We start from the raw sequence: 22,306 nt of genomic DNA on the forward strand, positions 1-22,306 counted from the left end.
AATGTTTGGTGTTACGAAAAATCATTACTCTTTAGTCTGTAGTTTAACAAACTCTGTGTCACAGGCTTAGCCATTAAGCGCTCCACAAGCCGTCTCTGGAAGCACTGTCACAGCCGTCCTAATTGTTGTGAAAGTCTGCACCCCGACCTCTGCTCTTCACGACTAAGCTGACACTGTAAAGCCAGGCGCCCTTCCAGAGTTAGGAGAATCAATCTCCAGGAACGTTTTCTTAGCAACTTTTTGCCCTTCCCTACATTAACTGAGCTGATTTATGCTGCTTTGTGCAAACGCATAGTTAGCAAAGTTAGTTAGTATCAAATGATTCCAGTCAGTCACGGGGGAGCTGTGAGCAGAGCACAGCCAGCATCCTCTTAACCTCTCCAGATGCGGGACTGCAGACCCAAGCTCCCGACCCCGCTGCTCCCGTGGGAGAATGCACCGAGAAGCTGCCTACAGACACAGGTGGGTACCGCAGGTGCAGAGCGAGCCCGAACACGGAGACAGGTGCTGCAAGCGTTGTCCCGAGGCTTGGCCCGGGATCTCCACCAATCCTGGCGGGGCAGCACGTCCCGGCAGAATTCGGAGTTAGCACCTCCGTTTTCTCGTGGGTCCTTGCGGCTGAGAACCAGCCAAGTCACTCAGCCTCTCTCAATTCTGAAACTCCCCCGTTTCCTCACCCGCAAGGGTGGCGTGACACCCCCTCCCCTCACGTCTGATGTGAAATTAGTGAACAGAAAGACTTCACTAACTGCAAAGCTCTGTTCAGAGGACCCTAAGATAGATAAATGCCAATACGATTGTAAATACTATCATGAGGGGAGGTGGATTAGCCACCGCTTATGGCTGGAGAACAGTGTTGACGGGAAGAAGCTCAGGAAAGTTCCAGGCCACCTGCGTTTCACCCCACTTGTCTAACAAGTCTGAAGACTTCCTCGGATGTGGCTTCAACAGCCCCGGGCCCCAACAGGAAGTCAAAGGTTCAAATTAACAAAAAAAGTGACTTCTACTAGGTCAACTCAGATCTTAGGATGAAAAGATTTCTGGGGTTGTTTTCATGTGCTTTAAGTAAGCTTCAACCTTTTTTTTTCCTAGCTCAGAGTCTGCCCTTTTTAACCATACTGAAGCTCCTGGTATATTTCTCACATGGCCTCAAGGTACTGATTTTATTTCCCCATTCTCATAAAAAAACAAAACAGGATCCGAGTTGCACAGAAGTCACTGTGAAAATTATATGAAGCCACTTGGATCTGACTTTCCCCATTTTCCCTCAGACTAACATATTCATCATCGTGACCACTGAAGGATTCAGATTGTCTTCTTGCTTTCTGTAGCTCAGGAATATCCTGCTAGCTCTTAGAGCAGTAGTTATATGGCAAAGTCTACCATATAGACAGGCAGAGCTGACAGCCAGCTGTGAAGCTATACTCTGCTCTGCTGCAAGGCCCTTTCCTGGTCCCACTGGAGAATGGGGTGCAGGCTGGCAGCCCGGGGAGAGAATTGGAGGGCAGCCAGCTCACCACCGCAGCAAAGTGGTTTTCTATTTAATAGAAAAGCGGGGTCGTGGCATTCAGACACCTCCCCCTCCCCCGCCTCCACTGTCTTCACCAGGCCCTGCTCAGTGAGCTTTTCAAGGGAAGCAGGTCACAGCAGCACCGGGAACCACTCGAGAACTAGGCCAAGCCCTGGGCTGCCTTCTGGGGAACCGTCTGACCTGCTGTGAACCTGCGAGTTAGAATCCTCCCTCTGAAAGTCGGACAAGTTTTTCGCTCCTGAACCATTGCTTCCAACCCAAGATAGGTACCTTGAGTTTTCTTCATTTCCAAGCACTTAACGCCTCAAGTATCGTATGTACCCTTCCCTTTTGTCAGTGAAGTTAATTTAGTTTTAAAGATGTTCTCAGAAGCCTTTGAGATACTAGGAGCTTTATAAAAATCGTGGAAGTAGGAGTCTCTGTCCTGGTCAGTTGTGTAAAAAAGTGCAAGTGAACACTGGTTATTCACAGGGAAAGCAGGATTTCCTGGCTTCTTCAAGTGGACGGGGTGGGTGGTGGGGACCCAGTCCCTCCCAGTCAGAAGGACCGCCGGCTCAGTGTATGTTTACCAATGAACAGATGCAGCTCCAAGTCCATCAGGCCATTTCCACTTACTTATGGACAAGATGGCTGAAGCGACAAGGACTGGGTTTTCCCTACTGTCTTAAATAGCTAAAAACCAGACAAAACATTTGAAAAAATAGTTTCTAGCACTGGGGAAAAGGCACACAGGACAGAGATCTCTGAAAAGAAGAGACAAATGTGAGCCCTACAGTTGCCCCAGCTTCCCGCCTGAAGGCTATACCCCTGGGAGGGGAACACACACAGCTCTGCCGTCTCCTTGAGCTGAGGAAACAGAATGGAGAACTCGGGGAGGCCAAGACAGCTGGAATTCAGGGGCCGTCACCCCAAGAGCAGAGGGTGCGACTGTCTGCAGAGGGCTCGCCTCAAGTCCCGCTGAGTCTGGTCAGTAGATGCTGGTGAGACTCCCTGAGTTCAAGAAAGGAACCACTGGAAGGAGACAGGTGGATGGATCAATCCCTAGAGGCCACTCAGGGCTGGGACAGGCCACATGCCCCATGGCCAGGGCGCAATGGGCGACAGCTGGGATGCTCGGAAGAGTGCTTGCACGGCCACTGGTCCACTGTGAGGCCAAACTAGCCCTAAAATGAAGGCTTAGCTGGTTTGCCCAACACTTATAAAAGTAAGCCAGGAAAGGATCAAAATGTTTCTAAGTAACTTAACTGTAGCCCAGAAAAAACCTAAAAGTAAATTAATACATATATAACACGCAAACATATTATATACACACCCGCATGTATTTGTGTGTATGTACGTAGAATAAATGTTACACATTTTATATATACAAATACAATGAAATATAAAGAACTAGACACATACTTTTTCTAGAACCTATAGCAACATAAAATTTTTAATGCCTGAGATACAGAAATGACCAGATGTGCAAAGAAGCAGGAAATTATAATCCCATAATGAAAACTTAGCGATCCCACTCCTGGGCATATATCTGGAAAAAACTATAATTTGAAAAGATACATGCCTCTCAATGGTCACAGCAGCACCATTTACAATGGCCCAGACATGGACGCAACCCAAGTGCCCACTGACAGATGAATGGATAAGATGTGGTATACATACACAGTGGGATACTACCCAGCCATAAAAAAGAATGAAATAGTGCCATGTGCGGCAACACGGATGGACTTGGAGACTATCATATTAAGTGAAGTCAGTCAGACAGAGACAACCATATGATACCACTTACATGTGGACTCTAAAAAAATGATACAAATGAACTTACTTACAAAACAGAAATAGACTCACAGACATAGAAAACAAACTTACGGTTACCAAAGGGGAAGGGGAGGGGAGGGATAAATTAGGAGTTTGGGATTAAAATATACACACATGCAGTAGATATAAAACAGATAAACAAGGAACTGCTGTACAGCACAGGGAACTATACTCGGTAGCTTGTAATAACCTATAATGGAAGAGAATGTAAAGAAGAATATATAAATATATAACTGAATCACTAAAAAAATTACATAAATTTCATGTGTACAACATTACATTTCAACTTCTGTATACACTACAGTGTGCTCATCACCAAAAGCTGACCATCTTTACCCATTTGGCCTTCCCTCTACCTACTTTCCCCTCTGGTAGGTCCCGTGGGTCCCAGCCCGGGATGCAGGAATCTACTCTCTGTTCTATATATCTGTGTGTTGGTTTGGTTTGGTTCGTTTGTTTGTTTTTAGATCCCACACATGAGTGAAGTCATACCATATTTGTCTTTCTCTGACTTATTTCACTTAGCATAATAGCCCTCAAGGTCCATCCCATGTTTTCACAAATGGCAGGATTTCATCTTTTTTTGTTTGTCTTTGTTTTTCTTATGAGTCCACTGTATATAGATACCACATCTTCTTTATCCATTCCTCCACTGAGGGGCACTTAGGCTATTCCTATATCTTGCCTATTGTAAGTAATGCTGCAATGAACATAAGGGTGCATGTACCTTTTCAAATTAGGGTCTTCCTATTCCTTGGATAAATATTCAGAAGTAGAATAGCTAGAAAATTATTCTTAATTTTTTTTAGGAATCTCCATACCATTTTCCATAGTGGCTGCACCAATTTACATTCCCACCAACAGTGTACGAGGGTTCCCCTTTCTCCACATCCTCTCCATCAGTTGTTTTTCTTGTCCTTTTGATGGTAGCCATTCTAATGGACGTGAGGTGATATCTCATTGTGGATTTGATTTGCATTTCCCTAATAATTAGTGATGTTGAACATCTTTTCATGTGCCTGTTGGCCATCTGTATGTCTACTGTGAAAAAGTATTCAGGATGTTTGGTTTTTTGTTCTTGAGTTGTATGAGTTCTTTATATATTTTGGATATTAGTGTCTTATCAGATGTATGATTTACAAATAGCATCTCCCATTTGGTGGGTAGTCTTTTGGTTTTGTTGATAGTTTCCTTCACTGTGCAAAAGCTTTCTAGTTTGATGTAGTCCCAATTGTTTGTGCTTTTGTTTCCCTTGCCTGAGGACACACATCCAGTAAGATATTGCTGAGGTTGATGAAAAAATATACTGCCTGTGGTTTCACCTAAAAGTTTTGTAGTTTCAGATATTACATTCAAGTCTTTAATCCATTTTGGGTTAATTTTGTGTATAATGTAAAATAATGGTCTACTTTAATTCTTTTGCATGTGACTGTCTAGTTTTCCCAACACCATTTATTGAAGAGACTATCCTTTCTCCATTGCATGTTCTTTGCTCCTTTGTCATATATTATCTGTCCATATACATGTGGGGTTATTTCTGGGGTCTCAGTTCTGTGCCATTTTTCTGTGTGTCTGTTTTTCTGCCAATGCTGTGTTTGGATTACTATAGCTTTGTAGTATAATTTGAAATCAGGGAGTGTGATACCTCCAGCTCCATTCTTTTTTTTAAATCACTATTTTTTTTTTTTGGCTCTTTGGGGTCTTTTGTATATCCATATAAATTTTAGGATTTTTAGTTCTATTTCTGTGAAAAATGTCATTGGGATTTTGATAGGGATTGCATTGAATATGTAGATCGCACTAGGTGATACAGCCATTTTAACAATGTTAATTTTTCCAATCCATGAGCATGGATCAACTCCACTTCTTTGCATCTTCTTCGATTTCTTTCATTAATGTCTTATCGTTTTCAGTATACAGGTCTTTCACCTCCTTGGTTAAATTTATTCCTAGGTATTTTATTCTTTTTGTTAAATTATAAATGGCATTTCTTAATTTCTCTTCCTGATAATTCATTGTTAGTGCATGGAAACACAACAGATTTCTGTACACTAATTTTGTACCCTGCAGCTTTACTGTATTCATTTATTACTGTTTTTTGGTGGAGACCTTAGGGTTTTTATGTATAATATGTCATCTGTAAATGGTGACCGTTTTACTTCTTCCTTTCCAATTTGCATGCCTTTTGTGTATTTCTCTTGACTGCTCTGGCCAGGACTTCCAATACTATGTTAATAAGAGTGGTGAGAGTGGGCATCCTTGTCTTGTCTTGATCTTAGAGTGACAGCTTTCAGTTTTTCACATTTGAATATGATGTTAGCTGCGGGTTTGTCATGTATAGCCTTTATTATGTTGATATATGTTCCTTCTATACCCATTTTATTGAGTTTTTTCCATGAATGGGTGTTGAATTTTGTCAAACGCTTTTTCTGCATCTCTTGAGGTGATCATATGATTTTTTTCATTTTGTTAATGTGTTGTATCATGCTGATTGATTTGCAGATGTTGAACCATCCCTGCATCCCTGGAATAAATCCCACTTGATCATGGTGTATGATCCTTTTAATGTATTGTATTCAATTTGCTAATATTTTGTTGAGGATTTTTGCATCTATGTTCATCAGAGATACAGGCCTGTAATTTTCTTTTTTGTGTGTTTCCTTATTTGGTCTGGTATCAGGGTAATGTTGGCTTCATTATTAAGTTATGAAGCATTCCTTCCTCTTCAAGTTTTTTGGGAAGAATTTGAGAAGCACAGGTATTAAATATTCTTCAAAATTTTGGTAGAATTTCTCCTCCTTCTTTTTAGATTTAGTTGTCTGTCCTCTTCCACCTGTATCATTTCTATTTTTCTGTCTGCGAGCTTGTTAATTCTCTCTTCCATCTGATCTGCTCTGTTTCCAGTGCTTTCTAACGTGTTCTCTTCATCTCCTTTATTGGGTTCTTCAGCTCCAGAATTTTTGTTTTGTTCTAAGTTTCAATCTCTTTGGTAAATTATTCCTTCCGTTCGTTCATTTTATTCCTGAGCTCAGTAAACTGCCTTTCTGAGTTTTCTTGCCACTCACTGACATGACAGCTCATGACAGCTGTTTTGAATTCTCTATCAGTTAGATGGCACTATTCCATGACTTTAAATTTGGTTTCTGGAGATTTGTCGTTTTCTTTTTGTGATGCTGAGTTACCACGGTTTTTTATGGTACTTGACAAGTTGTTCCTTTGCTGGTGCATTTAAAGTAGCGAACACCTTTCTTATTTAGGTAAAGCTTTAAAAAACTTGATTCTAACAATTCAACAGGATTTGGTGAATTCTAACAATTCAACAGGATAGAAATTAGAGGCTTTTCTTTTGTTTTTCAGTAGGCGGCGCTACAGCACAAGTTTCTGGTTTCTCTTACTTAGGCTGCCTCTGGCTACATCTGAGAGTCAGCACTTTCCCCCCTCCACTGCCCCTGCCAGAGGTGTCACCTGGTGCCCTTGCTGTTGCTGCTTGTGTCTCTGGGGTTGCTGGCGCCTTGCTGTTGCCAGTAGCACTGCTGTCACTGGCATCACAGCTTGGGGCCCTGGCATGGTGGGTGCCTGCACTTCGTCCAGAGTTGCTGGGGTCAGGGGCTCTACAGCCATGAGGGGAGAAAGCGGGTGGTGGGGGAGCTGGGGCTGTGGGTACCTCTGCCACATAAGGGGTTGTTGGGCTGCTGCTGCTCCTGCTGCAGGCGGCGGAGTCGCAGGTGCCTCCATGGCGGGGATCGGGGTCGCAGGTCCTGCTGCCACTGCTGCCTGGTTTCCTGTGGCCAAGGGCCCTGTTGCACCAGGAATCTGGATTCGAATGCACAGCCTCCCCTGCTGCTACCGGGTTCTCTGGGGCTGCAGGCTCACCTGCCACACTCCCAGGGTCAGGATCACAGGCTCTGCCTTGGCTGTCTGCTCCAGGCCACCCACCTTTAAATGTACAGATGTGTGGAGATCGCTGGCATCCTGGCACGTTGGGCAGAGGAAACCTTGTAGATTGAAGGGAGAGACAAAGGGAGCATCTCATGCTGCCATGATGCTGACATCAGGCACTAAACACTTTTACTAGGTAAGAAGAAAGGTCTCAGCTCAATGAACTAATCACTCACCTTTGTACACCAGAAAAAAAAGAGTAAATACAAGCCCAAAGTGAATAGAAAAAAGGTACTGATAAATACAATCTGAAATTCCTGAAACAGAAGTAGAAAACAATGGAGAAAATCAGTGAAATCAGAACTGTGTCCTTTGTGGGGGGGGGAGTGAATAAAATTGATCGATATCTACTTTTACTTATCAGGAAAAGAGAAGACACAAATTACCAGGAATGAAAGACGAGTAGCAACACAGATTCTACAAACATCAAAATGATAATAAAAGCATATTATGAACAACTTGATGGAAGTAAATTTCATAACTTAGAGAAAAATGGACAAATTCCTTAAAAGATACAGGCCATCAGTCTCGCTCGTGAAAATTAGATAATCTGAATAGCCCTGGATCAATGAAAGAAATTAAGTTTATAGTTAAAATCTTCCCACCAAAACAAACAAAAAACAAAGGTAAAAGAAGACCTTCCAGGCCTAGAGAGCTTCATTGGTGATTTCTAACAAATGTTTAAGTAAGAAATAATATAACTTTTCCAGAGTACAGAAAAGGTGGGAGTACTTTTCAAATTCTCTGAGGCCAGTAGTGCCCTGATGCCAAAAGCAAACAGAAACATTACAAGAAAACTACAGACCAGCAACCCGCATGAACACAAACAGAAAAATTCTTAAAAGTTCTAACAAATTGAATCCAAACATTAAAAAGACAACAAATCATGACCAAGTGAGGCTCATTCTGTGACTGCAGTGTTGGCTTAACCTTTCAGAATCAATCAGTGTAATTCACCAAATTAAGAGGCTTTTAAAAAAGAAAGAAAAAAACCCCACACCTGATTATCTCAATAGGTGAAGAAAATGCACTTGACAAAATCTAACATCTAAACAGGATTTTAGGAAAGCCTCACAGGTCTTCTCTGGTGGTGCAGTGGTAAAGAATCTGCCTGCCAATGCAGGGGACACGGGTTTGATCCCTGGTCCCGGAAGATCCCACATGCCGCAGAGCAACTAAGCCCATGCACCACAACTACTGAGCCTGTGCTCTAGAGCCCGTGTGCCACAACTACTGAAGCCCAGGCGCCTAGAGCCCGTGCTCCACAAGAGAAGCCATCACAATGAGAAGCCTGCGCACCACAACGAAGAGTAGCCCCTGCTCGCCGCAACTAGAGAAAGCCCGTGGGCAACAATGAAGACCCAACGCAGCCAAAAATAAATAAATAAATTAATTAATTAATTAAAAATTTTCAAAAAAGAAAAGCCTCTCAGCAAACTAAGAATAGAAGTGAACTTCCTCAACTTGATAAAGTGCATCTACAAAAAAACCTACTGCCAACAGTAGGCTTAATGGTGAAATATTGGGTGTTAGTTAAACCACTGAAGAATTGAATGAAGCAGGATGTCTGCTCTCAACCTTTATTCAACAATGTACTGGAGGTCCTAGCCTTTGCAGTAAGGCATAAAAAGTAAAGAAAGAAAGAAAAGGCAGGCAAATTGGAAAGGAAAAAGCAAAGTCCAGTAAACTTCTTCCCCATTCAGCCATGTTAACAGCGTCAGCAGTGATTATTATTTCCTTCTACTGTGTATCAACTTAGCCTCCCCTGCATATACTTGTCTCACTAGCACATGCTCTCTTTTCTAACTACACATAATCTAATTTCAGCAAGGTTCTTACAGATCAAAACTAGTTCCATTTCCCAAAAGATAGTTTTTGGCAACAATTCCTTTATTGTCTGGTCACAAGAAAGATACTAATGGCTTTTTTACTTGAACAGTCACTCTGACTAGCTGTACTAGAACACTGGGCGGTTGACACACTTCTGCTGTTGCCAGTAAGTATCAAGTACTTCCAAAAGTCTCTCTCGCTCTCGCCACTTTAAACAAGAAGAAGAAAAGATTCCAAGTTCCCAATTAAAATGTATACACACAGTAGTCTTGGGGAACTTGTTGGAGAGAGGTATGTGGTCCAACACCTCCTCTCCTCTCTTCTCTAATTTTTTCTGTGGTCGACTCTCCTGTCATCTCTCTTCCCAGCAAAGCATACACTGCCTTTTGGAGTGTCATGTGGGCATGTGTGTGTGTGAGAATCTTCCCTACCCAACTTTATTGAGACGTAATTCATCTATTGAAAAATGCCTTTTTTAAAGGATACGAATTAAGTGGCTTTTGGTATAACTCTGGGCACCATTTTTGGTAAAGACTGTTCTTTCTCTACTGAATGGTCTTGGCACCCATGGCAAAAACCCTTGACCATAAATGAAGGGTTTCTTTCTGGACAGTCAGTTCTATTCCATTGATTCATATGCTTATCTTTATGCAGTACCACACTGTCTGCTACTTCAGCTTTATAGTAAGTTTTCAAATCAGGAAGTGTAGTTTCCAACTTTGTTCTTTTTCAAGATCATTTTGGCCACTGAATCCCTTGCTTTCCCATATGAATTTTAAGATCACCATGTAAATTTGGCTGCAAATAGGGCAGCCAAAATTTTGATAGAAATTGCATTGAATCTGTAGGTAAATTTGGGGAACACTGCCATTTTGGTAATACTAATAAATCTTCCCCATAACGTCAAGTCTTCTAATCCATGAACGTAACGTCTCTCCACTTTTTTTTTTTTTTTTTTTTTTTGCGGTACGCGGGCCTCTCACTGCTGTGGCCTCTCCCGTTGCAGAGCACAAGCTCCAGACGCGCAGGTTCAGCGGCCATGGCTCACGGGCCCAGCCGCTCCGCAGCACGTGGGATCTTCCCGGACCAGGGCACGAACCCGTTTCCCCTGCATCGGCAGGCGGACTCTCAACCACTGCGCCACCAGGGAAGCCCTCCACTTATTTTGTTCTTCATTAATTTCTCTCAGTAATGTTTTACAGTTTCTAGTGTACAAGTCTAATACTTTCTCTATTAAATTTATTACTATTTTATTATTTATGACACTGTTATGAATGAAATTGTTTTTAAATTTCATTTTCAGATTGTTCATTGCTGATGTACAGAAATTAAACTGATGTACATATATTGATCTTGCATCCTGCAAACTTGATAAATTCATTTATAGCACTATTGGTTGTGTGTGTGCATGTGTGTGTATGCATGCACATGTGTGTATTTCTGAGGATTTACTATGTAAGAGACCATTTTACTGTGTAAAAGATCTTCCTTTCTAACTCAGATGCCTTGTATTAATTTTTTTCACCTAATTTCCCTGTAATTTATAGTAAAATGGAGAATACAAGTGTCAAGAGGGGTCATCCTTGTCCTGTTCTTCATTTGAGGGGAAAAACTTTCAGTTTTCAACTCTTAAGTATGATGTTAGCTGTGGGCTTTTCGTAGATGCTGTTTATCAACTTGAGAAAGTTCCTTTCCATTCCCCACTACTGATCTAGTGTTTTGTTTGTTTGTTTGTTTTTGCGGTACGCGGGCCTCTCACTGTTGTGGCCTCTCCTGTTGCGGAGCACAGGCTCTGGATGTGCAGGCTCAGCGGCCATGGCTCATGGGCCTAGCTGCTCCATGGCATGTGGGATCTTCCCGGACCGGAGCACGAACCCGCGTGCCCTGCATCGGCAGGCGGACTCTCAACCACTGCGCCACCAGGGAAGCCCTCTTCTAGTGTTTTGATAATGAAAGAATGTTGAATTTTGTCAGATGATTTTTCTGCATCTATTGATTTATGTGGCTTTTGTGCTTTATTCTACTGACATATTAAATTTATTGACTTTTGTATGTGAACTAACCTTACACTCCAGGGATAAATTCCATCTGGTCATGGTGTACAATTCTTCTTTATATGTTGCTGGATTAACTTTACTAGTACTTTGTTTAGGAATTTTGCATCCATATTTATAAGGGATATTAGTCTATAGGTTTTTTCCTTTGTGCTGCCTGGTTTTTGAATCAGGGTAACACTGGCCTCATAGAATGATTTCAAATGTGTTCCTGCCCTTCTATCTTTTTGGAAGTGTTTGTAAAGGATTTTTCTTAAATCCTCTTTAAATGTTTGGTAGAATTTACCAGTGAAGCCATTTAGAACTGGGCTTTTCTCTGTGAGAAGTTTTGATTACGAATTCAGTGTATTTCTTATAGGCTTATTCAGATTTTCTATTTCATTTTGAGTCAGTTTTAATAGGCTTTTGATGAATTTGTCCATGTCTTCAAGGTTATCTAATTTGTTTGCATACAATTTTTCATGGTTTTCTCTTATAATAAAAACAAAAGTCTGTTCCTGTTTTCATCCCTGAATCTTGTATTAATATGAGGCTTCTCTTCTATTTCTTGGGCAGTCTAACTAAAGATTTGTTAATTTTGTTGATGCTTTTAAGGAACAAACTTTTGGTTTCGTTGATATGCTCAATTGTTCTTCTATTCTCTATATCAGTTACTTTTTCTCTAATTTTATTTCCTTCCTGCTGCTTATTTGGGGTTTAGTTTGCTCTTCTGTCTCTAGTTTCTTATGGTAAATGATTTGGTAATTTGTTTGAGATCTCTCTTCTTTTTAATAGAGGCATTTGGAGCTATAAATTTTCCCGTAAGCACTCCATAGGTTTTAGTATGTTTGTTTACATTTTCATTCATCTCAAAGTATTTTCCAATTTCTCTTGTGATTTCTTGGTATTTAGGAGTATGCTGTTTAATTTCCACATACTTGTGAATTCCACAGACTCCTTTCTGGTATTGATTTCTGATTTCACTCCAGTGTGGCCCAAGAACATACTTTGCACACTTTCAATTATTTTAAATTTATTAAGACTTGTTTTATGGCTTAACATAATACTTATGTTATGGTCTCTCCTAGAGAATGTTCAATTGTGCATTTGAAAAGAATGTGTAATCTGCTGCTGTTGGGTGAAGTGTTCTATAGATGTCTTAGGTCTAGTAATTTTATAGTGCTTTTCAAGTCTTATATCCCAGTTGACCCTCCATCTAGTTGTTCTATTACTGAAAGTGGAATGTTGATGTTTACAACTATTATCTTTGAATGTCTATTTCTCCCTTTGGTTCTGTTGTTTTAGCTTTATGTATTTTGGGTCTCTGTTTTAAAATGTGTACACATTTATAATTGTTTTATCTTCTTGATTGACCCCTTTTTTTTTTTAAAGGCTGTGTTGGATCTTCGTTGCTGCATGTGGGCTTTGTCTAGTTGCGGTGAGTGGGGGCTACTCTTCGTTGCGGTGCACAGGCTTCTCATTGCGGTGGCTTCTCTCATTGCAGAGCAAGGGCCCTACGTATGGGGGCTTTAGTAGTTGTGGCACGTGGGCTCAGTAGTTGTGGGTCTCAGGCTTTAGAGTGCAGGCTCAGTAGTTGTGGTGCACAGGCTTAGTTGCTCCACGGGATGTGGGATCTTCCTGGACCAGGGGTCAAACCTGTGTCCCCTGCATTGGCAGGCAGATTCTTAACCACTGAACCACCAGGGAAGTCCCTATTGACACTTTTATCATTATAAAACAACCTTTTTAGTGTTTGGTAACAACTTTTGTCTTAAAGTCTATTTTTTCTGGTATTCATATAGCCACTCCAACTGTTTTTTTTTTTTTTTTTGGGTTTCTGTTTAAATGTCTTCTTCCATTCCTTTGCTTTCAACCTACTTGTGTCTTTTAATCTAAAATGTTTGCCTTGTATATAGGATATAGCTGGATCATATTTTTCTACACATCTGTCCATCTGCTTTTTGATTGGATTGGTTAATCCATTCACATGTAATGTAATTACTGATAAATGAAGATTTACATCTTCCAGTTTACGATTTGTTTCCTATGTGTCTAATATATTTTCATTCCTCTATTTCTCCATCACCATCTTCTGCTGCATTCAATAGGTATTTCCTAGTATACAATTTTGCTGTCTACCATATCTATCCCTCCTCCTTTGTGCTATTGTCATACAAATTACATCCATAAACATTGTGTGTCTCTCAACCCAGATTTCTAATTATCATTTTATGCAGTTTCCTTTTAAATCAGAGAAAGAAAAAAGAGTTACAGGTAAAAATTATACTGTCTTTTGAATTTATAGATAGAGTAACTTACTGGTTCTTTTATTTGTTCATGTGGATTAGAGTTACTGTCTAATGTCCTTTCATTTTGGCCTAAAAGACTCCCTTTAGTATTTCTTGTAGGTCACCTTTGCTAGCAGTGAATTTTCATGGCATTTGTATGTTGGGAATATCTTAATTTCTCCTTCAATTTTGAGGGATAATTTTGCTAGATATAGAATTCTTGTTTGATAGTTTTTCCTCCAGTATTTTGAATATGTCAAACCACTGCCTTCTGGCTTCCATGGTTCCCATGAGAAATCAGCTGTTAATCTTTATTGAAGATCCTTTACACATGATAGGATGCTGCTGTCAGGATTCTCTTCAGCATTGTCTTTTGATAGTCTGATTATGATGTATGATGTACTCTTTGAGTTTATCTTACTTAGAGTCCATTAAGGTTCTTGGATGTGTACATTAATGCTTTTCATACAAATTTTGGAAGACCATTTTTTCTTCAAATGTTCTTTCTAGTTCTTTCCTTCTCGTTCTCTCAGATTTGTAGCATGCATATATTTGTACCCTTGACCCATAGGTCTCTGAGGCTCTGTTCATTTTTCTTCATTCTTTTCTCTTCCTCAATCATCCCAATTGACCTATCTTTAGAATACACTGATTCTTTGGTCTGCTCAAATCTTCTCTGACCCTCCTAGGGAATTTTTCATCTCTGTTATTGAACTTTTCAACTCTGGCATTTCTACTTGGTTCTTTTAAATTTTTTAAATTTAATTAATTTAATTTTTACTTCATTATACCCCCTATTTGATGAGACAGCATTCTCATATTTTCCTTTAGTTATTTAGACATGGTTTCCTTTGGTTGATTGGATATATCTAAAACAGCTGCTTTAAAGTCTTTGTCTAGTAAGTCCAATGTCTGGACTTTCTCAGGGACAGTTTCTATTACTTGTGTATTGGCCATGCTTGTTTCTTTGCATGTCTTGTAACTTCTTGTTGAAAATCGAACATTTTACATAATAGAATGTGGCAACTCTGGACATCAGATATTCTCACCCCTCTACTACAGGTGTTGCTCTATGTTGTTGTTGCTTGTTGTTATTGTTACTGTTTGTGACTTTCTTGAACTAACTCTGTAAAGTCTGTGTTATTTGCTGTGTGTAGCCACTGAACTCTCTGCTCAGTCAGCTTACAGGTCAGTTAAATATTGGACATATGTTTCCTTAAATTCCTGGAACCAAAGAGGCTCTCAGTCTTTGCCAAGTGGCTCTGTGTGCATGTTGGGCCTGTGTTCAACATTCAGCCAAGCAGTTTACAACTCTGCCTTAACCTTCACCACTTCCTGCTTGCACAGAGGCTTGATCAGCTGGAGAGGAGAACTCAGGGCCTTGAAACATTTTTCTTAAGCACATGCACAGCTCTGGACATGCACACAGACCTAAGCATACACATGGCCTTCTAGAATTCCAATAATATGTCAGAGCTTTTCAAAGCCTCTTATGGAATAAAATATCCCCCCAACTTTTTCTTTTAAAACTTTTGCTCAGCTTAATGTTTGCCACAACTATAATCACTGCCTCATGGAGCTGTGGTGGTAAACAATCAATATTTTTTTTATTTCTGTTGTTTATTTTGGTTTTTTGGTTTTGTTGTTTTGGGATTTTTGTGTTTGTTTTTTGATTTTGAAAAAATGTCCCCAGAGAAAAGGCTGTTTGCCCTGGGTGAGCTCTGAGTGAGGTCAGAAAAAGACAAGCTTTGTGAAAGGAATTTTCTAGAGAACTGTTATGTCAAATAATGGTAATTTTCTTAGAGCAGAGCTATGAATGAGTTCCAACCTTGTTGGAATGAGTTCCAACCTTGTCCCAGTGAATGCTAGGGTCAGTAGCTGTTGATTGTCACCATGACTGTGGGGCTCTTCATTGTCAAGGCTACCATGGAACTGGGAAGAATGGGTGGGAATAGGGAAAGTTGAAACAATGCAATACTCACTGTTTTACAAAGGTAATAGCCATTTTTCTTGAATAAACACTCTCCAGATTGATGTACACCTTGGATTAGTTTCCATAGTCCTGAAAAAGTTGATTTTGACAATTCTTGCAGTATTCTCATTGCTTTTATATAGAACAGGCTCTTCAAAGATCCTTACTCTGCCAATACCAATGAGGGCACTACCTTTCTTTTTACAAACCCCCAGTCCCATTATAATCCTTTGATGTGGATAAGCATGGAAGAAGAAGCTACAGTTACACAGGGCATGAAGGTTAAAAATGAACAACTGCTGAGGAATCAAAAAATACCTTGAGACAAATGAAAACAGAAATACAACATACCAAAATTTATGAGATATAGCAGAAGAAGTTCTAAGAGGGGAGTTCATAGATATAAATACCTACATCAAGAAATTAAAAAAGATATCAAACAATCTAACTTTATACTTCAAGGGAATAGAAAAAGTACAGATAAAGCCAAAAATTAGTAGATGGAAGGAAATAACAAAGATCAAAGCAAAAATCAATGAAACAGAGACTTAAAAAAAATGAAACCAAGACCTGGTTTTTTGAAAAGATAAACATAACTGACAAACCTTTACAGCTAGACTCACCAAGGAAAAAAAGAGAAAGGACTCAAATAAAATCAGAAATGAAAGAGGAGATATTACAACTGAGAACACAGAAATACAAAGGATCGTAAGAGACTACTGTGAATAGATATACACCAACAAATTGGACAGCCTAGAAGAAATGGATAAATTCCTAAAAACGTACAATCTACTACAACTGAATCATGAAGAAATAGAAAACATGAACAGACCAATTTCTAGTAGAAGATTAAATCAGTAATCAAACACCTCCCAACAAACAAAAGTCCAGGACCAGAGAGTTTCACTGGTGACTTCTAGAAAACATTTCCAAAGAATTAATACCAATCCTTCTCAAGCTCTTCCAATAACAATAGAAGAGGGACCACTTCCAAACTTATTTTCTGAGGCCAATATTACCCTGATACCATAACCAGACAAGGATACCACAAGAAATGAAAATTATAGGCCAATATCCCTGATGAACATAGATGCAAAAATCCTCAACAAAATATTAGCAAATTGAATTCAACAATACATTAAATGAATTATACACCATGATCTAGTGGGATTTACTCTGAGGATGCAAGGATGATTCAATATCTGAAAATCAATCAGTGTGATCCACCACATTAACAAAATGAAAGATAAAAATCATATGATCATCACAGTAGATGCCGAAAAGGCTTTTTAACAAAATTCAACATCCACTTATGATAAAAACTCTCAACAAAGTATATATAGACAGAATGTACATCAACATAATAAAGGCTATATATGACAAGCCCGCAGCTAATATCATACTCAATGGTGAAAAGTTGAAAGTTGTCCTCTAAGATCAGGAACAAGACAAGGCTGCCACTTTTATTCAGTATAGCATTGGAAGTCCTAGCCAGAGCAATCAGGCAAGAAAAAGAAATAAAAGGCATGCAAATTGTAAAGGAAGAAGTAAAACTGTCACTATTTGCAGATGACATGGTATTACATATAGAAAACCCTAAAGACACCACCAAAAAATTGTTAGCATAAAAAAATTCAATAAATTGCAGGATACAAAATCAATACACAGAAATCTGTTGCATTTCTATATACTAATGACAAACTATCAGAAGCAGAAATTAAGAAAACAATCCCATTTACAATTGCATCAAAGAGAATAAAATACCGAGGAAGAAACTTAACAAAGAAAGTGGGGCGGGGGGAGGAATAAATTAGGAGTTTGGGATTAACATATACACACTACTATATATAAAACAGACAACCAACAAGGACCTACTGTATAGCCCAGGGAACTATACTCAATATTTTGTAATAGCCTATAAAGAAAAGAATCTAAAAAAATATAATAGATATATATGTATGTATAATAATCACTTTGCTGTACACCCGAAACTAACACAACATTGTAAGTCGACTATACATCAATTAAAAAAAAAAAGAAACTTAACCAAGAAGGTAAAATATACCCTGAAAACTATAAGACCTTGATGAAAGAAATTGAAAACAACACAAATGGAAAGATATTTCATGCTTATGAATTAGAAGAGTTAATGTTAAAATTTCCATTCTACCCAAAGCAATCTATAGAGTCAATACAATCCCTATCAAAATTACAAAGGCATTTTTCTCAGAAACAGAACAACAATCCTAAAATTTGTATAAAACCACATGACCCTAAACAGCCAAAACAATCTTGAGAAAGAACAAAGCAGGAGGCATTACACTCCCTGATTTCAAACTATATTACAAAGCTATAGTAATCAAAATAATATGGTATTGGCATAAAAACAGACACACAGATCAATGAAAAAGATCAGAGAGCACCGAAATAAATCCACACATACATGGTCAATTAATTTACGACAAAGGAGCCAAGAATATACAATGAGAAGAGGACAGTCTCTTCAATAAATTGCGCCATCAAAATGGAGAGCCACAGGCAAAAGAATGAAACTGGACATTCTCTTACATCATACACAAAAATTAACTCAAAATTGATTAAAGAGTCGAACATAAGGCCTGAAAACATAAAACTCCTAGTGATCATAAACATAGGTGGTAAGCTCCTTGACATCAGTCTTGGTAATGATATTTTAGATCTGACACCAAAAGCAAAGGCAACAAAAGAAAAAATAAACAAGTGGGACTACATCAAACTAAGAAACTTCTGCACAGCAAAAGAAACCATCAGCAAAATGAAAAGGCAAATCATATATCCTATAAAGGGTTAATATCCAAAATATATAAAGAACTGAAAGCAAAAGCAATCTGATTTTTAAAACGAGCAGAGGATCTGAATAGATATTTTTCCCAAGAATACATACAGATGGCCAACAGGTACATGAATAGGTGTTCAATATCACTAATCATCAGGGAAATGCAAATTGAAACCACAACGAGATACATTCTCACACCTGTTAGAATGTCTATTATCAAAAAGACAAGAAATAACAAGTATTGATGAGAATGTGGAGAAAAGGGAACCCTTGTGCACTGCTGCTGGGAATGTAAATTGGTGCAGCCAGTATGGAAAATGGTATGAAGGTTCCTCAAAAATTTAAAAATTTAAAAATAGAACTACCATATGATCTAGCAATTCTGCTTCTGGGTGTTTATCACAATAAAATGCAAACATTAATTCACAAAGATTCATGCAGCCCAATGTTCACAGCAGCACTATTTACAACAGTTAAGATGTAAGATGTGGTGTACGTATATACATATAATGGAATATCATTCAACCACTACAAAGAAGGAAACCTGCTTTTTGCGACAACATGGATGGACATTGAGGGCATTACGCTTAGTGTAACAAGTCTGGGAAAGACAAATACTACATGATCTCATGATTCTCATATATGTGAATTCTAAAAAAACTCAAGAAACAAAAAACCCAAAATCAAACGCATAGAAACAGAGAACACATTGGTGGTTCAGAAGTTGGGGATGGAGGGTGGCTAAATGGGTAAAGGTGGTCAAAAGGTATAAACTTCCGGGCTTCCCTGGTGGAGCAGTGGTTGAGAGTCCACCTGCCGATGCAGGGTACATGGGTTCGTGCCCCGGTCCGGGAAGATCCCACATGCCGCGGAGCGGCTGGGCCCATGAGCCATGGCCACTGAGCCTGCGCGTCTGGAGCCTGTGCTCCGCAACGGGAGAGGCAACAACAGTGAGAGGCCCACGTACCGCATAAAAAAAAAAAAAAAAAGTATAAACTTCCAGTTACAAAATAAGCCCTGATGAGGTAATGTACAGCATGATGACTATAGTTAATAATACTCTATTATATATTTGAAAGTTGCTAAGAGAGTACCACCTTAATCTTAAAAGTTCTCATCACAAGAAGAAAATAACTTTGTAACTATGTGTGTTGATGGAAGTTAACTAGACTCATTCTGGTGGTCATTTTGTAATATATATAAATACAAATCATTATGTTGTACGCCTGACAATAATATAATGTCATATGTCAATCATATCTCTATTAAAAAATGGAAAATGATACTTAAGTACATTTTTTCATAATCTTATTCCTTCCAGTCTTAGCATCTGCCAACAATTCAACTGAAAAAACAAATATGTTAACAGTAGTGCTTCAAGAATCATTTTCACTAGACTTAAATCAGATACAGAAAGCAAAAAAAAAGGGCTGTCTAATAGGAATGTGTCCTTTATCTATTTACTATCATTTCTAAACTGCCACCGTTTCATGCAAATGTTCAACTACAGATTTTCATGGTTCTAAGAGTGAATGCTTACATGCCAGGCTGTGCTCTTTAATGACCATGATAATGATTCCTTCCTAATCTCCTGCTTCCTAAGGGGCAGACAGATCTACAGCTTTCCACACTTACTTCCAATTATACTTTAGGGTGCTTTTCCTCTAGCACAGAATAGGAATGAAAAAGCATGGCCTGGCCGTTAAATAGGTCTGTTAATCTGCTCCAGAATACTGCCTGAAGCTGTATGATTGCTTCAGGGTAAACTGTTTTTTTGTTTTGTTTTGTTTTGTCTTTATTACCATCTAGTTTTTAAAACTTCTCAAAAAAGCCTTTTAGCAGCCATTGTTTTTGTGGGGGAAAAAAATTCTTTATTTCCAAGAAGTGTTCTTTATTTAATCTATAAACAATTCATTTAAATCTCTACTCTGGAAACAATAAACCATCAGAGAAAACTAAATCTTCTGAGGAAACAATCAGGATGCTGAACAAGGATGGAAAACTTGATCCACAGAATAAAAGATAAATTCAGGAGGTTTAATTAACTGAATACTAAAAATATCCACGAATGATTTTCTAGTAGGTTGGTGGCCAAGAACTGAGGCATACTAACATCGAAGGTTCTGTAGAGGGGAAGGTAGTTCTATTGGCTCAGCAAAGGACAAACATTGTATAAGTCCACTTATATGAGGAACATACAATTGTCCAATTCACAGTGATAGGAAGGTAGAACAGTGCTTACCGGGGACTTGGAGGAGTGGGAAGTTACTGTTTAGTGTGTGGACAAAAAAAAAATACGTCACCTGCCAAATCAGTAAACAACAAATGTTGCAGCCATGAAGCCATCAGCCACTACGGTTGCCCTGACGCATACCCTGACGAAATTCGGGATGGAGAAAGACAGGATACTGGCCCTAGATAGTTAAGATGCATAAATATTAAAGGGAATAATTTCAGGGAGCCCAGACTCTTGCATCTTCCCATACATAGAAAAGCACAAAATTCATTAACTTGCATTGTGTTTTTTGTGATTAGCAGTAATCTTTTGATGTTTGACTACTTTTTTGTTTTCCAGCAAAAATGCCTATATCTCCTGGCTCCTCCCTTACCTCTTCGGGACAGTCCCTCAGAGCCATCTGAGAGGCCAGTTCCTGGGCTATGGTCCTCAGTAATGTCCTCAAATAAAATATAACTCTCAACTTTTAGGGTGTGCTTTTTTTTCAGTCGACAAATGGGTACAGAGTTTTGGTGTGTGAGGAGAAGTTGTTCTAGAGATAGACAGTGGTGAACACGTCACAACAGTGTGAATGTACTTGATGCCTCTGTATACTTAAACATGGTTAAAATGGTAAGTTTTACGTATATTTTACCACAATAAAAAAATAGAATAAACTTGCATTCCCAGTAAATACAGGCAGTCTTTATATTGTTAGTGATGCTTTTCAGTTGTTATGATTTTAAAAACTACTCTCTGTGCTCAGGTCTAGACTTGCTTGACCAACGGAAGTGTCTTCTATGGAAATAATTTTATTAAGCATTCTCAAACCTTTCGTAGCATGGTGCTATCCTAGCTCAAACCCCCAGACTGACTCAAGGGGTGGCACTGAGGCAGGAGACAGATGGGCCCCAGGCTGAGAAGCTGGAGTTTGTCCCCAGTGGACCAGATACTCCAAGATGAAGATAACAGGAGGGTAATAGGAGAGGCTGGGCCCTGCCCAGGTAAGAGATAAAAGACCACACATTCCTCATTCTTGAAGTCAGGAGACCTGCCCAGCTACACACGTGCAGAAAGGATCCTTGAAGGTCAAAAGGGAGGTGGTGCCACCCCATAGTAAATGATGTCAACCTACCCATAGACCTCTTTGCTAGAATCCATCTTGGCTAAAAGATGCTCATGCACACATGGGAGGACCCTGAGATAAACCAAATACAGATTCAGAACCAGGCAAAGCAAGATGATTAGCCAAAGGAAACCCAGAAGAAATGCCCCATAAAAGTGATTCAAACTGCCATGAGGGTGTGACTCTCTCTCTGAGTCCACCCGTGTGTCTACCCACACATACTGTATTCTTTTTCCTCCTAATAAACACTTTACCTGTTTCACTAGTTTCCATCTTTGTGGGAATTCTCTTCTGCAAAGCTGTAGGGCCAGGGCCTTGTCACTGGCCACTGGTCTAGTGGCTGGGATTTGGTGCTCTCACTGCTGCGCCCGACCTCAATCTCTGGCCGGGAACTGAAACCCTGCTTCAAGCTGCTGCAGGCTGAGGCCATCCGAGATCAGCATGGAAGGGATCCAGCCTACAGAATGGACTAGAATGAACCAGAGGAGGGAACATGCAGCTTCTGATCACCTGCACCAGCCGTTCTGGTCTCTGGCTGCACTTTATAATCACCTCAAGACTGAAAATAAATATACACGCTCCCCAACACCAGGCCTACACCCAGTGGTGATGGTTTAATTGATCAGCGATGGAGCCCAGGTTTCGGTATTTTTTCAAAGCTCCCTGGGTCATTCTGAGGTGTAGCCAGGCTGAGAACCACTGAAGGAGACCCTGTTTAGGGAGCTGTCTGGAATATAGCTAA

The 22,306-nt window shown here is 39.5% G+C and overlaps 1 protein-coding gene across 1 annotated transcript in view; it reads right to left on the reverse strand.

Annotated features, from left to right (window-relative positions):
• B3GAT2 (beta-1,3-glucuronyltransferase 2) overlaps positions 1 to 22,306 on the reverse strand; it is an 81,784-nt gene that overhangs the window by 997 nt on the left and 58,481 nt on the right. The window lies entirely within an intron of this gene.

Source organism: Lipotes vexillifer, unplaced genomic scaffold, assembly GCF_000442215.2.
Source record: "Lipotes vexillifer unplaced genomic scaffold, Lipotes_vexillifer_v1.1 scaffold1180, whole genome shotgun sequence".
NCBI lineage: Eukaryota > Metazoa > Chordata > Mammalia > Artiodactyla > Lipotidae > Lipotes > Lipotes vexillifer.